Source organism: Pan troglodytes, chromosome 10 (assembly GCF_028858775.2).
Source record: "Pan troglodytes isolate AG18354 chromosome 10, NHGRI_mPanTro3-v2.0_pri, whole genome shotgun sequence".
Lineage (NCBI taxonomy): Eukaryota > Metazoa > Chordata > Mammalia > Primates > Hominidae > Pan > Pan troglodytes.
In genome coordinates, this window is record NC_072408.2 from 94,777,788 (window position 1) to 94,787,652 (window position 9,865).

Below are 9,865 nucleotides of genomic sequence, written 5' to 3' on the forward strand. Positions count from 1 at the left end.
TGGCAATGCAGTACTCTGTGTGAGCACATAAATATTTCAGAACTACTATATCAATAGCAATAATAGCAATTATTAAGAACTCAAACATCATTTCCTCTGAGAGAATACTCTGACTTCACCAGTATTTTGACATAATACCATAATCATGAATGTGTCCTTTGTTTTCATCAGGCTCTATATTAAGTAGTGCAATTGTGCCATAGTTAACAAAGAGGTTCCCCAAATTTAATAGTTTTAGGGACAGGAAATACATTTATTTCTCTCATAAAAGTCTCAAAGAGGTGTTTCCTGTTGGAATGGGGAGGAAAGGTCTGCTCCATATATTGATTTTAGGACTCAGACTTATGGAGGCTCTCCCATCTTCAAAATATGTGGCTTCCAGATTCACCCTGGGGCTTGTGATCCTGTTCAGCCAAAAAGCAGAGAGACCATGGAAGAGCAATTTGAGGTATTTTATGTGCCAGGCCTAGGAGTACATCCATCACTCTGGTCACTTCCTTGGCCTCAAGCTTAGTCACATGGCTTCACCTAACTGCAAAAGAGGCTATTAAATGTAGTCTAGCTTTATTCTAAGAAAGAAAGGGGAAATCGATTTCAGAGGACAGCTAATAGTCCCTGCCACAGGCCCCAGACATGGATTGATTCTTTTCTGAAAGTTTAAAAAAATAATCAGACAATTAAGAAAGGTCAGGCCAAGGATTTCTTGAGAAGTCTCTATTTTATATCAAATATAATATTAAGTAACAACCATATATTTATTTCACTGTTTGCTTAGCCCTCTGCTAATGAGGTTTCCTCATTTATTTAAATGGCTGAGGAGTGCAAACTTCTCCCCAACCTTATTCACCTTAGAAAAAGGAGAGATGACTATGGCTAAATAGTCATTTTCTACAGATATCACCTGGCAGCTGCATTCAAATAAAAAATATATCCTCAGTTCTTCTAATACTTGGCTCTGTCTTTTATAAACAGATTGATAATTGGGTATAATGATTCAGGACAAGCAAGTCTCAAAAGTGTGGCTTAACTCAGGAGGGTTCTTGGCTTTGCCTAGGAAAGAATTCAAGGGCAAGCCAGTACTATTAAACAGCAATCTTTTTTGAATGCCACTGTTCTTTGCAGGGCGGGGCTAACTCACAGGCAGTGCGCCCAGAATGGGCAACATATGGGCTGTTGGCAACTGTATTTATGCCCACTTATACCTACTTTCAGTTACATGCAAATTAAGGGGCAAGCTAATGCAAATTGATGGGTGGGTTATTTAGAACTTTTCAGGAAAGGGGAAATAACTTCTGGGTCATTGCCATGGAAAGGGTTGGTAACGTCTATGTTACAAATGCCATGGCATTTGTAAACTGGCATGGCATTGGGTGGGAGTGTCTTATGCTAATGGACAATAAGGGCAGCTATGGATATCTTTCATTGCCATCTGCTGGTTCTTGCCAGTTTCTTCACTTCATCCTGTTGGAATTAAGAAATAAGTCCTGTTGATCCTCGACCTCAGTAAGATCCAAGAACAACCTCTTTTTAATATTCGAGGCACTGTAAGGCAGTGGCATAGTTTATATTCTCTAATGGAAAAATAGAAAACTAGAAAATAGCAAAGGTAAATTCTGACTAGAGGGAGATATAGAAATTTAAAAGAAGATGACTCATTTCTTTTATCCTTTTGTTGTAACATGTACAAGTTATTTTTTAAGATGTAACAGCTGGAACCTATAGTACCTAACTCCAGGAACAATGGTGACTATTTTTTAATGTTGAAGGTAAAGGAAGAGCTATCACAAGGCAAAAATCCAAAAAGTTTCTCAGCACATGAGTAGCATCTTCCACGGACCCCTTGGGATCCAGAAGGGGTCAAATCCCTCAGTTATATGTTATAGCTCCACGTAGCTTGCTTTATGACAACCACAAACATGCAGTATATTTTGTGGTTATTTAATTTGTGCCTTTCACACCTCCTCAACAATAAGCTTCATAAGAGCAGGAACCTGTTTGTTTTGGCTTACCATTTAATCCCCAGTTTCTAGCAAAGGAATTGACATATAATAGAAACCCAATAGTAGTTGGTAAATAAATAAATGGAAAAAAAGAGATAATGGTAGTTAACATTTATTGACTCTTTCTATGCCTACAGCAACCATGGCTTATGGTCCCAAGAAGCATCTGACATTGGTTGCAGCTCCACCATGGGATTCTGGATAAACTGACTGGTGTGTTTGCTTCTTGTCCATTTACTAGTCCCCATAAGCTGAAACAGTCTCTCCCCGTCCTCACTTTTCCTAAGGAAGAGACTTACATATACCCTGACAATGCTCCAATTAAAAGACACAGATTGGCAAATTGGATACAGAGTCAAGACACATCAGTGTGCTGCATTCAAGAGACCCATCTCACATACAGAGACACATATAGGCTCAAAATAAAGTGATAGAGGAAGATCTACCAAGAAAATGGAAAGCAAAAAAAAAGCAGGGGTTGCAATCCTAGTCTCCGATAAAACAGACTTTAAGCCAACAAAGGACAAAAGAGACAAAGAAGGCCATTACATAATGGTAAAGGGATCAATTCAACAAGAAGTACTAACTATCCTAAATATATATGCACCCAATACAGGAGCACCCAGATTCATAAAGCAAGTCCTTAGAGACCTAAAAGGAGACTGAGATTCCCACACAATAATAATGGGATACTTTAACACCCCACTGTCAGTATTAGACAGATCAACAAGACAGAAGGTTAACAAGAATATCTAGGACTTGAACTCAGCTCGGCACCAAGCAGACCTAATAAACATCTACAGAACTCTCGACCCCAAATCAACAGAGTATACATTCTTCTCAGCACCACATCACACTTATTCCAAAATTGACCATATAGTTGGAAATAAAGCACTCCTTAGCAAATTTAAAAGAACAGAAATCACAACAAACTGTCTTTCAGACCACAGTGCAATCAAATTAGAACTCAGGATTAAGAAACTCACTCAAAATTGCACAACTACATGGAAACTGAATAACCTGCTCCTGAATGACTACTGGGTAAATAATGAAATGAGGGCGAGCGTGGTGGCTCATGCCTGTAATCCCAGCACTTTGGGAGGCCAAGGCAGGCAGATCACGAGGTCGGGAGATCGAGACCATCCTGGCTAACACAGTGAAACGCCGTCTCTACTGAAAATACGAAAACAATTAGCTGGGCGTGTACTCCCAGCTACTGGGGAGGCTGAGGCAGGAGAATGGTGTAAACCCAGGAGGCAGAGCTTGCAGTGAGTGAGCAGAGATTGTGCCACTGCACTCCAGCCTGGGTGACAGAGTGAGACTCTGTCAAAAAAAAAAAAAAAAAAAAAAAGAAATGAAGGCAGAAAAAAGGATGTTCTTTGAAAACAATGAGAACAAAGACACAACGTACCGGAATCTCTGGGATACATTTAAAGCAGTATGTAGAGGGAAATTTATAGCACTAAATGCCCACAACAGAAAGCAGAAAAGATCTAAAATCGACACCCAACTTCACAATTAAAAAAACTAGAGAAGCAAGAGCAAACAAATTCAAAAGCTAGCAGAAGGCAAGAAATAACTAAGATCAGAGCAGAACTGAAGGAGATAGAGACACACACAGAAAAAAAACCCTTCCAAAAATCAATGAATACAGGAGCTGGTTTTTTGAAAAGATTAACAAAATAGATAGACTGCTAGCAAGACTAATAAAGAAGAAAAAAGAGAAGAATCAAATAGACACAATAAAAAAATGATAAAGGGGATATCACCACCGATCCCACAGAAATACAAACAACCATCAGAGAATACTGTAAACACCTCTACACAAATAAACCAGAAAATCTAGAACAAATGGATAAATTGCTGGACATATACACCCTCCCAAGACTAAGCCAGGAAGAAGTTGAATTGCTGAAGAGACCAATAACAGGCTCTGAAATTGAGGCAATAATTAATAGCCTACCAACCAAAAAAAGTCCAGGACCAGATGGATTCACAGCCGAATTCTACCAGAGGTACAAGGAGGAGCTGGTACCATTCCTTCTGAAACTATTCTAATCAGTAGAAGAAGAGGGAATCCTACCTAACTCATTTTATGAGGCCAGCATCATCCTGATACCAACGCTGGCAGAGACACAACAAAAAAAGAGAATTTTAGACCAATATCCGTGATGAACATTGATGCAAAAATCCACAATAAAATACTGGCAAACCGAATCCAGCAGCACAGCAAAAAGCTTATCCACCAAGATCAAGTTGGCTTCATACCTGGCATGCAAGTCTGGTTCAACTTATGCAAATGAGTAAACGTAATCCATCACATAAACAGAACCAAAGACAAAAACCACAGGATTATCTCAATAGATGCAGAAAAGGCCTTCGACAAAATTCAACAGCCCTTCATGCTAAAAACTCTCAATAAACTATCTATTGATAGAACATATCTCAAAATAATAAGAGCTATTTATGACAAACCCACAGCCAGTATCATACTGAATGGGCAAAAACTGGAAGCATTCCCTTTGAAAACTGGCACAAGACAGGGATGCCCTCTCTCACCACTTCTATTCAACACGGTGTTGGAAGTTCTGGCCAGGACAATCAGGCAAGAGAAAGAAATAAAGGATATTCAATTAGGAAAAGAGGAAGTCAAATTGTCCCTGTTTGCAGATGACATGATTATATATTTAGAAAACCCCATCATCTCAGCCCAAAATCTCCTTAAGCTGATAAGCAACTTCAGCAAAGTCTCAGGATACAAAATCAATGTGCAAAAATCACAAGCATTCTTATACACCAATAACAGACAAACAGAGAGCCAACTCATGAGCGAACTCCCATTCACAATTGCTTCAAAGAGAATAAAATACCTAGGAATCCAACTTACAAGGGATGTGTAGGACCTCTTCAAGGAGAACTACAAACCACTGGAATGAAACAAAAGAGGACACAAACAAATGGAAGATCATTCCAGGCTCATGGATAGGAAGAATCAATATCATGAAAATGCCCATACTGCCCAAGGTAATCTACAGATTCAATGCCATCCCCACCAAACTACCAATGACTTTCTTCACAGAATTGGAAAAAACTACTTTAAAGTTCATATGGAACCAAAATGGCCCACATTGCCAAGACAATCCTAAGCAAAAAAAACAAAGCTGGAGGTATCCTGCTACCTGGCTTCAAACTATACTACAAGGCTGCAGTAACCAAAATAGCATGGTACTGGTACCAAAACAGAGATATAGACCAATGGAACAGAACAGAGCCCTCAGAAATAACACCACAAATTTACAACCGTCTGATCTTTGACAAACCGGACAAAAACAAGAAATGAGGGAAGGATTCCCTATTTAATAAATGGTGCTGGGAAAACTGGCCAGCCATATGTAGAAAGCTGAAACTGGATCCCTTCCTTACACCTTATACAAAGATTAATTCAAGATGGATTAAAGACTTAAATGTTAGACCTAAAACTATAAAAACCCTAGAAGAAAACCTAGGCAATACCATTCAGGACACAGGCATGGGCAAGGATTTCATGTCTAAAACACCAAAAGCAATAGCAACAAAAGCCAAAATAGAAAAATGGGATCTAATTAAACTAAAGAGCTTCTGCACAGCAAAAGAAACTACCATCAGAGTGAACAGGCAACCTAGAGAATGGGAGAAAATTTTTGCAATCTACCCATCTGACAAAGGGCTAATATCCAGTATCTGCAAAGCACTTAAACAAATTTACAATAAAGAATCAAACAACCCCATCAAAAAGTGGGCAAAGGATATGAACAGACACTTTTCAAAAGAAGACATTTATGCAGCCAACAGACAAATGAAAAAAATGCTCATCATCTCTGGCCATCAGAGAAATGCAAATCAAAACCACAATGAGATACCATCTCACACCAGTTAGAATGGTGACCATTAAAAAGTCAGGAAACAACAGGTTCTGGAGAGGATGTGGAGAAATAGGAATGCTTTTACACTGTTGGTGGGACTGTAAACTAGTTCAACCATTGTGGAAGGCAGTGTGGCGATTCCTCAAGGATCTAGAACTGGAAATACCATTTGACACAGCGATCCCATTAATGGGTATATACCCAAAGGATTGTAAATCATGCCACTATAAAGACACATGCACACATATGTTTATTGTGGCACTATTCACAATAGCAAAGACTTGGAACCAACCCAAATGTCCATCAGTGATAGACTGGATAAAGAAAATATGGCATATATACACCATGGAATACTCTGCAGCCAAAAAAAAAGGATGAGTTTATTTCCTTTGTAGGGATAAAGCTGGAAACCATCATTCTCAGCAAACTGTCACAAGGACAGAAAACCAAACACTGCATGTTCTCACTCACAGGTGGGAAATGAACAACGAGAACACTTGGACACAGGATGGGGAACACTACACACCGGGGCCTGTTGTGGGGTGGGGGAGTGGGAGAGGGTTAGCATTAGGAGAAATACCTAATGTAAATGATGAGTTAATGGGGGCAGCAAACCAACATGGCACATGTATACATATGTAACAAACCTGCACATTGTGCACATGTACCCTGGAACTTAAAGTATTATAAAATAAAATAAAATACTTAAACAAATTTACAAGAAAAAGAAACAACCCCATTAAAAAGTGAGGAAAGGACATGAAGAGACACTTCTCTAAAGAAGACATACATGTGGCCAACAAACATATGAAAAAAAGCTCAACATCACTGATCATCAGAGAAATGCAAATCAAAACCACAATGAGATACCATCTCACAGCAGTCGGAATGGCTAATTAAAAAGTCAAAAAACAACAGATACTGGCAAGGTTGTGGGGAAAAAGGAACACATTTACACTGTTGGTGGGAATGTAAATTAGTTCAACCATTGTGGAAGACAGTGTCGCGATTCCTCAAAGACCTAGAGGCAGAAATACCACTTGATGCAGCAATCCCATTACTGGATATATACCCAAAGGAATGTGAATCATTCTATTATAAAGGTACATTAACACATATGTTCATTGCAGGACTATTCACAATAGTAAAGGCATGGAATCCACCTAAATGCCCATCAATAATAGACTGGATAAAGAAAACATGGTACATATACACCATGGAATACTATGCAGCCATAAAAAGGAATGAGATCATGTCTTTTGCAGGGGCATGGATGGCACTGGAAGCCATCATTCTCAGCAAACTAATGCAGAAACAGAAAATCAAACACTGCATGTTCTCACTTATAAGTAGGAGTTAAATTATGAGAACACATGGACACACACTGGAGCATGTTGGAAGTTGCAGGATGAGAGAAAGGTGAGCTTCAGGAAGAATAGCTAATGGATGCCAGCTTAATACTTAGGTGATGAGATGATCTGTACAGCAAATCACCATGGCACATGTTTAACTGTGTAACAAACCTGCACATCCTGCACATGTACCCCTGAACTGAAATAAAAGTTGGAAAAAAAGAAAGATTTGCATGCAGTGGTTCATTAAGATCAATGGCAAGGTCTGAACTGATATAACCTATCCTGCTGGATTCATGAATGTCATCAGCATTGATAAGACTGAAAAGAATTTTTGTCTCTTGTATGACACCAAAGGTCACTCTGGTGTTCATCATACCACACCTGAGGAGGCCAAGTACAAGCTGTGCAAAGTGAGAAAAATATCTGTGGTCACAAAAGGAATCCGTCATCTGGTGATTCATGATGCTCACACCATCTGCTACTCGGATCCACTCATCAAGGTAAATGACACCATTCAAATTGATTTGGAGACTGGCAAGATTACAGATGCATCAAGTTGAACACTGGCAGCTTGTTGACACTGGTATCCTGTGACTGGAGATGCTACCTTGGGAAGAATTGGTGCGATCATGAACAGAGAGAAACATTCTAGATCTTTTGATATGGTGAATGTGAAAGATGCCAATGGAAACAGCTTTGCCACCCAGCTCTCGAACATTTTTGTTTTTGACAAGGGCAACAAACCATGGATTTCTCTTCCCCAATGAAAGGGTGTCCACCTCGCCATTGCTAAAGAGAGACAAAACTGATGGCCAAACAGAGCAGTGGCTGAAATGGTCTCTAGACATGTTAGAGAGATCTTAGTACTTAATTAAAGTTAATACAGCATGAATAAAAAAAATTGAAAGTTTCCTACATACCAGACACTGTACTGAGAAGTTCACATGCAGCTGAATGATAAAACAGACACCTCATTATCCTCCTTACTTAGATGATGAGATAGGCTGGGTCACTTGCCCAAGGTCACTCAACTAGAAAGGAGCAGAGTTGGAGAGGTTCAAAAGTTAGTCTTGATTACTCTGGACACATGCTCTATGCACTCTGTTCTTTGTTCTTCTTGTTTTTAATCTCATCTTATTGGCTGAGTAGCCCCTCTTCTACTGTAATAGCACATTATAGAAAAGAATAATGGTTGGATATCATAAGTTGTATTCACATCGAGAAAAGTGATTTCAAGCTGTAATGTTGGTTCTTACTTAATTATGACTTCAATCCTTAGGAGTGAGGAGAAAAGCTCAACCTATCTGACATTTTCTCTAAGAACCTAAGGCCACAGACACCTTGTAGAACACTGACACAGGAATTTCTGACGAAGAAAGGACATATGAGTGTGTCCATAAGTATTAACACCTAAGTGTAAAGAGTAAAAACAACATTCTGAAACCAAGAACCACTCCAAAAGGAGTAAAACTTGCAACTATAAAAGGGTAACATTGGGAAGGTTTTCTCTCTCTCCTGTAGTTTGTTTACCAGGTTCAGTGTTTATAGAAATACGATCATCCCAGGCCTAATAACACTTACATTATAGTTTTTTATTGTTTAAATAACACTTTGTGACAGGGGTTTTCAACTTTTGTAGTACTGACATTGGAGACTGGGCAACTCTGTTGTGGGGGATGGGGGCTGTCCTATGCATTGTAGGATGTTTAACAGCAACCTTTAGCCACTAGATGCCAGTAACACTCCCATAATTGAGACAATCAAAATGTTTCCAAACATTGCCAAATATTCCCTAGGGGAGCAAAATTGTTTCTGATTAAGAACAAATGCATCTGGGGAAATTTATACCAAATTTTTTTTTTTTTTTTTGAGAGAGAGAGAGTCTCACTCTGTCACCCAGGTTGGAGTGCCGTGGTGCGATCTCAGCTCACTGCAACCTCTGCCTCCCAGGTTCAAGTGATTCTCGTGCCTCAGCCTCCTAAGTAGCTGAGATTACAGATGCCTGCCCCCACTCCCAGCTAATTTTTATATTTTAGTAGAGACAGGGTTTCACCATGTTGGTCAGGCTGGTCTCGAGCTCCTGACCTCAAATGATCCGCCCACCTCAGCCTCAAAATTCTGTGTCTAGAAGAGACAGGGAAATATGATTGAAGGGAGAAACAATGTGTAACTGATTATACAGATGAATAAAGTAAGGGAAAAATGGGGACCTTTGAGTGAGTGCGGATAATGTGTTTTAGTAGTTATGGTATTTTGTAAGTACATGTTCATAATTTGCCTTCACGGTTTTTTGGTCTATTTAGTCTATTGTCCTTCAAGATTTCAGGGCAGTAGATTATTATGTCCTAATATCCCTCTATAATGGTATAAAGAAATATTTATATCCTTCTCTATTCCAAAGAGAAAGCAAGACAGTAATTTTTTACACATGACATCATCCTATGAACATTATATTTATAAATACCATTGTCAAGAAATATACCTTGATTGAATATATTTCTAGCTATAAATAGCAGTTTAATAGAGGATGAAGCTGAAGCAGTACTTGGAGAAACTGTTTCTCTCTCTCTCCCTCTCTCTCTCACACACACATGCAGGCAAACACACA

General features: G+C 39.1%; 1 pseudogene; it reads left to right on the forward strand.

Moving 5' to 3' along the window:
- The first annotated feature begins 2,142 nt into the window (after positions 1-2,142).
- LOC100610069 (small ribosomal subunit protein eS4, X isoform-like) lies at positions 2,143-8,089 on the forward strand (annotated as a pseudogene).
- Positions 8,090-9,865: the final 1,776 nt, after the last annotated feature.